Source organism: Corvus moneduloides, chromosome 4 (genome assembly GCF_009650955.1).
Source record: "Corvus moneduloides isolate bCorMon1 chromosome 4, bCorMon1.pri, whole genome shotgun sequence".
Taxonomy (NCBI): Eukaryota; Metazoa; Chordata; class Aves; order Passeriformes; family Corvidae; genus Corvus; species Corvus moneduloides.
In genome coordinates, this window is record NC_045479.1 from 45,839,841 (window position 1) to 45,847,642 (window position 7,802).

Consider the following 7,802-nt stretch of genomic DNA (forward strand, 5'->3'; position numbering starts at 1 on the left):
AATGCTGTCTGGGGTACTGAATAGCTGTAGTTTGTTGAAAGGTCTTTTCATTGTCAGAGTGGTTTCTGCATACCACTCAACACATTTCTTCCCATGCATCTCCAACAGAATTCAGATCTCCCACTTGACTTCCACAGAGATTTTTTGTAAGAGTATCCATTTAATCACATTTCTTTGAGATACTAAACTTCTGAGCTAATGTGGAGAATCAAGAAGTGTCAATGCTGTTCAGGGAGAAAAAAACTAAGATGACTCCAATGTTATTTTGGTATCTCCATATTACCAAATGTTATTTTGGTAATCTCCAAAATGACTCTCCCACTTGTGAATCAAAAATGTCCACTGATTTCTATCTGTAGTGTGTTTTTGTGCGTGTGTGTGTATTTGGGTTTTGGGGGGTGGTTTTTTAAGGTTTTTCTTTGGTTTTTCTTTTATGCTCAGTACATGATCCTTCCAGGTTCTCCATGCTTCTGAATTCTTCCTGTTCATATTTTTGCCGAGAACCAGAAAATCAGACATAAGGTAGATCTTTGAAAGGGGATGAGAGACATGGTTCATAAGCCAGCTTCATGTCCTCATCAACAGCTACTGTACTGCTACAGCAACTAATTGCACATTCTCTCAGATGTGACAGACTTTGTTCAAACAGAAGCTGCCTTTGTGTGGATTGGGGATGAGGGAAGGAAACTGAAGAAACCCTGAAGAGTAGTTGTTACTGTTTTTCATCCCAGCTCCAGCAACCACAGCTAGTTGTGGCACTGCAATGAATGTGATGGAAGGTTTTTACTGCATAGTAATCTCTTACAAAAAATGTATTCCTCTCAAATACCAAAGGACTGCTTTTCAGATCCAATGAAATATGTGTTATAGACATATAACAGTGGGGCAGCAGACCTTGATGTGCACCACTCATCAGGAGGAGTTTTGTACTTAACCACCCTCCATAACCCTGCACTGATGGTGCCTAAAATGTGTTTTCATGACGTACTGTTCCCTGAGAGCTCCTTTGTGTGGGAAGAGCTAGAAAAGTACATATGAATGAAATAATACTATTGGTTAAAATGGGTTTGTTAAAATGGGTTTGTTAAACTGCATTGATCCTCATTATAGACATTCTCATTCAGCATTAAAACAGCTTTAATTCAATTTAGTTTGATCCATTTCAGCAGTGAAGTAGAGAAAACTGACTTGCATTGGTTAAATGTCCAGACGCTCCTGAATTCAGGCACTGAGCCTGTGCAGACCTCCTAGACATCACCTGCACACATCTAGATACCTCTCCCAGGCTGAATATTCCTTAGATCAGCTTGGGCCATTTCTCTGTTTGAAGTGTCTGCTGGGATTTTCCACTAGAATGTCTTTGATGATTGCCTGTTTACATCAGAAAAGATTAACCAGTTGAGCTGCTATGGCTATGTTATTTATCTTACAGACTGTTTTAGCCTCATATTCTTGTGAAATATGCACCGTTGAATATTTTTTTCTCTTGATTATTATAAGAAGATTAGAGTATTCCTATAGATGTTTATACTTAAACAGATGAAACCCAGGCAGATTATTCTGGCAGAATTCAAGACATAGACATCAAGAAAGATCATGAAGCCTTCAAAAATATTGACTCTGTTAAGACATTTTGGTCTACCGTGGGGTAGTTCTATCCCTTTACAAACACATGAGAGAACTCATCTTATGGTGGAGGACGTTGTGCTAGAACACTCAAATCACCCTTCATGGGATCACCACTTGTCCCAGCACTGATTTTTCTCATCCATTTTTCTTAGACCCCTATATCGTATGGAAAACATCTGGGTGGTAGTGCTGCTCTTCTCCCTCATGTTCTTGCAAAAGAAATAGAGTTATCTTGGCTGGAGGAAACAACCCTAGGAAACTAGACATAATCCACGTCCAGTCCCTTCCTCTCCCCAGCAGCTGGGCGAAACATGTAGGTAGCAGCACCCCTGCTATTGATAGAGGTTCTGGGGTGTAATGGAGGCAAAGGCACAGGAAGAGAAAGGCCAAGAGAAGTGGAGTGTGATGGGTTATGTTACAGAAGATAATGTAGGATGGAGCATGAGACTAACAGTTATGATATTGCAGTGGTATTGATGTTAATTAATTTGACTATTGTTTGGATTCTAGCAATTTAGAACTGCTGCTACTGTGGAAATGCTTTATAACCATATGAATAAAAATACCTAATTTCTCTTTCTGAAACATCTAAACAAATAAATTCAACTCAAACAAGAATGAGAAGATGCTATTTTCAACTGAAGCTAGCAGCTCTGAAGCAAGTTGCTTTTGCTGGTAAATTAGTAGCTGCTAATGTAAAAACTTATGGTCTCCAAGACTCCTTATGTTTTGTAACAGTAATTGCACTGCAGATGACAGGTAATGCCAAGATGTTAACTACTTGCTCTTTCTCCTTCTGATTTGTATAAATTAAATTAGGCACATGAATTTAGATTATTTTTTCTGCAGAATTCTTTCCTTTTTCTAAAATGCACAAGCTGTGCTCATTTTTGCTGCTGCGATCTGACAGCCACCCCTTTCATGGTGCCTTTGAATTACTGTTTTCTCTCCAGTGAGTGGGGGCTGCTACTGTTAGATCGTCTGTGTTCATAGAAACTGCATTCACACTTCAACAGATAATGCTTTGTATTATCATTTCTTGGCTAACCAAATAGGAAATGCAAGATAATCCAACTGCAAAAACGGTCGCACATTTCATTCATTTCCGTAAAGAAACAAAAGACAATTAAGCATCATGGGCCTGATCCTGCCTCCAGAAAAATCAATGGATTCCTGGTGATTTTGAATTTAAATTGACTCCTACTCCCCACCTTTGTCTCATCTATCCTTCCTTCCTGTGCAACAATGACAAGTGGGAACTCACTTAACTATGCTTACACTACTTCTTCTGTCTAGAAGGAAACTTTTGTATCTCCTGTGCCTGCAACAGCTCCCTTCCAACTGAGTCCTGTCAGGGAGTATCCCAAAAACACTTTTTGGGATTTGCTCTCAAACTTGTTCATAAGTGTCTCAGCCACTAAAGGGACAACAAAACTACTAACAGTACTATTTTTCATTTCTCTGTTTTTGTAAATACATTTTTCCATTTTCCAAGTAATTTTCAAGTGGGTGTGTATCTTTCTTTTATCTTTTAGAGTTCCTTGTACTAAAATGATGGAAAAAATAATCCTGGAAACCATTTTCAAATGTATGAAGGGCTAGAAGCTGATTGTGACTAATCAGCATGAATTTATGAAGGAGAAATCATGCCTGATTAACCTGATAGATCTCTCTTACGAGATGATTTGCTTGGTTGTTTATCTTGACTTTAGTAGAGCTTTCTGCGCTGTCTGCCATAATATCTTTGCAGAAAACCAGGATAAATGAACAGTGAGCTGGGTTGAAAACTGGCTGAACTGCCATGCTTAAAGAACTGTGTTCAGCTGCACATGTCCAGCTGGAGGCCAGTCACTAGCCCTGAAACCCTAGGGGTAGATACTGGGGTCAGTACTGTTTAACAGCTTCATTAATGATCTGGATGATGGAGCAGAGTGCCCCTTCAGCATGTTAGCAGGTGATACAAAGGTTAGAGGAGTGGTTGATAGACCAAATGTCTGTGCTGACATTCAGAGGGCCATGGACAATAGAGAAATGTGACAACAGGCATCTCCTAAAGTACAGAAAAGAGAAATGCAAAGTCCTGTATGGGGTGAGGAATAACCCCAGTCACCAATACAGACTGGCTGGGAGCAGACTGGCTGGAAAGTAGGTTGGCTAAAAAGCACCTGAATGTAAGCCAGCAAAATAATCTTGCAACAAGGAAGGATAAGGGTATTCTGGACTGCACGAGGAGGAGCGTGGCTAACAGATCAGTGGAGATGATCCTTCCCCTCTCTTCAGCACTGGTGGGGCCACACTCAGAGTGCTGGGTCCAGTTCCGGGCTCTCCAGCAGAAGAGAGACACGGACTTACTGGACAAAGTCAAGGAACAGGCCATAAAGGTGATTAAGGGACGGGAGCATATCTTCTGTGAGAAAAATTTGAGAGGGGGGTCAAACTTTAGAACAGGTTGCCCAGAGATGTTACAGAGACTCTCTTTTTGGGAATCTATAAAACAGGTCAGACTAGATGATCTCCTAACACCCCTTCCAACTTCAAATATTCTGTGATTAAGTGATTCTATCAATGTATTTCATATGAAGAAAAATTTCCTGTAAGATGCATTTTTTTGTTCTGTCCAGGTCTGATAATCCTAAATTACCAATGATAAGCCTACTAGAAGACACTTATTTCCACCAGACAAAAATATAACTATGGCTGCCTAGTGTTTAGATGAATGGTAAATTATTTTGAAGAAAACGATGAGTAAATGAACATATTAACCACGGTTCCAAATAAATACCTTATTTACACTATGATCTATAGCATAAAACTTTATTTTCTGATATTGCATGAGTCTCTGATAGAATGTACAGTGTTATGCAGAAATAGGAGCTGAGTATAAGGTAGGCTTGTGATAGACTGGCTACAGAAGACAGTGGTATATTTACCAGCACTGTCACATTGTAAGTACCTCAACATATCTGAATGCTTTTAGGATTCTCAGTTTTTAAATTGGACAATCTCAGATGTTCTCGACAAGTCTTTAATCTTCTCACTGTATAACTGAATTTTGTTACTCCATTCAGTCCATGAAGTCTCTCTTACTCATTTACATTTTAACCTAGAGTCCTTCTACATATGTTCAAGCCATCTTGGCTACAGTCATCCCTTTCTGCCTCTCCTGCAGTATCTTGTGGCAGCTTTTAGGCAGAACAGTTTCTGAGCTCAGCATCTCTTGCTTGACTTAATGGATGTTACTCTCCCTGATCAGGGAGCTGAGAAATGTGATGAGAACAACTTGCTCCACTGAGCAAGGTACTGCACTGTTAAGATTTAAATGGCTATTTTTGGAGGACTCCCAAAGATGAGCTGGAGAGAAGCTGTCATGTTGGAGTTGACTAAGCTGGTACCCAGGAATGAAGTGACGTTGAATAAACAAATGGCGGTAAAGATTCCTTCTCACTACACTAGCTGAATTGAATTACATTGTCAATTTATTTGTCTGCTGGTTGCTTTTCTGATCCAATTAAAGCTCTTGTCATGAATTAAAAAGAAAGGATGGCTCTACTGAATTGTGGGAGATGTGGTTTCTTACCTGAGTTATTAATAACACTTTCTATTATTAAATCTGGAAGAAATTTTGTAAATTAATTCGCTATCACCATGGATGCTCCAGCACATCTGTTTTATCAGTAAATGAAAATAGCTCATTTCTTCTTGATCTTGATTCTCTCTTGAAATGTTCTTTTGGGCCCAATCCATCTGATTCAGAAATCAGGTTAAAAGTTCTGTTGTTCTGAATGGATTCTGATCAGGCCAATGGGACTACTTAAGACAGTATGCAGTTGCAGCATTAGTCCCTTTCTGGCTTGTATCCATTGGTGCAACACTGCTCTTTCTTCACCAAATGCTGTAGTACATCCTAACAACCCTATTTTCTGTGTAATTTATACTTATTCCCAAGAAACTGAGAAAAAAAATCACACAAATTAATTTTTCTGCAAAAGGAATTTCCAGAATTAAATAGCTCTGTCCAAATCCTTTTAGTTGTGGTTTTAACAATATCTTTCACCTTCTTCCAAACTACTTTTTCCCTTTTTCTCAATTTGTGTTTAAAGTACAACACAGTTAATTTTTAAAAGATGTGGGAAATTAAAAAAGGGACTTTAAAGCATAACCCAAATAAACATTAATCTGAGGAGGAAAACATAAATAAGCCTTACGAAGAATATATTCCTTTTGTTTCCAAGCTAAATCACAGGCCTACCTAGTTGAAAGGTGAAGATGGCTCATATGTTAAATAGCTACTGGAGCTATCTGATATATGATGATTAATTATAATATGCAAAGTTTGTCCCAGGTGTAAAGACCTCATAAAGCTGAAGATGACACAAGTGCATTATTAGCTCCCATCATAGTGGTAAAATAAGCCAACTCGACCTAATTGTCAATTTTTTAAAAATATATGTGATTATAATGAGTGTTCTGATAGTATGTAAAGACAAAACTTAAGTATTCATGTTTTTATCTGTAGTCCTTCATTTGGTTCAATTTGAAAATGTAATGCTTGGTTTGCCAGCAAATCTAGAAAATATGGTTCCAGACTCAGATGATTTTTACTTTATTACATACTGAGGCTGCCCCTGGGAAGGTATTTATTTCTTTTCTCCTTGTCAATAATGAATGACCCTACAAAGCAGAAACCTTATTAGAGTCTATGTTTAATGATTGCCCTAGTGATATGAGTGGTCTGGTAACAAATTGAAATGTCAGACACTCTATGACCCTCTAATAATATTGAAATCTGCCAGCCCCTATTAAACTGCCTTCAGACTGTATTATCCTGTGGTAATAGATCAGCTACTTACCCTAACTAATACAGTTATCACGTGGGACACTGCAGCATGATCCTTTCAATCAAAAGTCAAAAAAGGAGTGGAACGGTGGGTAAAAATGAAGGATTGTTGTAACAATATGGTGATGAACCCACTTCATTAAGGTGGAAATTTACCCGTAAAGAAGACTGTGATCGATCTTCATTCTGGTGTGTCATCCTGTTAAAAGAAAAAAGTAATTTTCAAATTTGAATGAACAGGATTTTTTCTCTCTCATCCTCTCCCTCCCACTGCCCACGTTTTAATGAATTATCTTACTTCATAAGTTACTTTTATGGGTCCGAGTGCAATCCAATGTGGCCTAGTACTGCCATAGGAAAACACCCAAGAAACAGAAACACTTTTCCATCGTTATTTCCAACAACTTGTCTACACTTTTACGTGGAGAGCATGACATTAATTTTTTTCCTGTTTCCAGATACATACAATAAGGAGTATCAATAAAAAAAGTAATCTTCTTAATTATAACAGGGAAACCAAAAGGAACAGCAATTGTAACAACTGAGAAAACAGTATCACATCCTTCTTCCTTAGGACTTGTCCCTCCCTTGCTGAATCATATTAATGCATAGGTCATATTTACATGTGTCTCGGTTTTGAAAGACAGGTGTCTGCTAAGGAAGGCAGAAGCCCCCCCTTGAAGTGGCAGATATAACCCCTTTTCCCTCTAAGTTATTATATTTTGAAATCAAGGGCCTTTAGGCGAAGATGTGGGAAATAGGAATAACAGTTCTTTACTATATATATATATATATATATATATATATATATGTATATAACCAGTCAAACAGAACAACAACAACTATGGCAGTGACAGCAATCACAAACCCAGTCCCAGCCTTCTCGGCTGTCAGGCCCTTTCCCCTCGGGTGCAGTTCCGCTTGCAGCCGGCAGGGGCGCTGGCGGCTCCCGGTGAGCAGGGCAGGTGCGATGGTTCCCCCGCGGCTGCAGGGGGCGCTCCGGAGCGAGCTCGGGGAGCACGCGGCACTGGCGCTCTGGGATCCCGGGAAGGGATGGAACAAAGGCTTCACAAACCGCTGGGCAGCTGATCCCGGGCTCTCAGGAACAGCAGGCTGGAACGGCAGGCTAGAACGGCAGGCTGGAGCGGCAGGCTGGAGCGGCAGGGACGGACGCAAATCCCGGGTGGCAGACGAGATGTATCCAGATGGGAGAACCCCACGGAGGCCCAGGCAGGCAGGGCGAGCAGGGCTACAGCGTAGCGAAAGCTCGAAGCAGCAGCGGGGCAGGGCAGCCACAGCCCTGTCTCCAGCAGGGCAGGGGAAGCGGCTTTTGGGG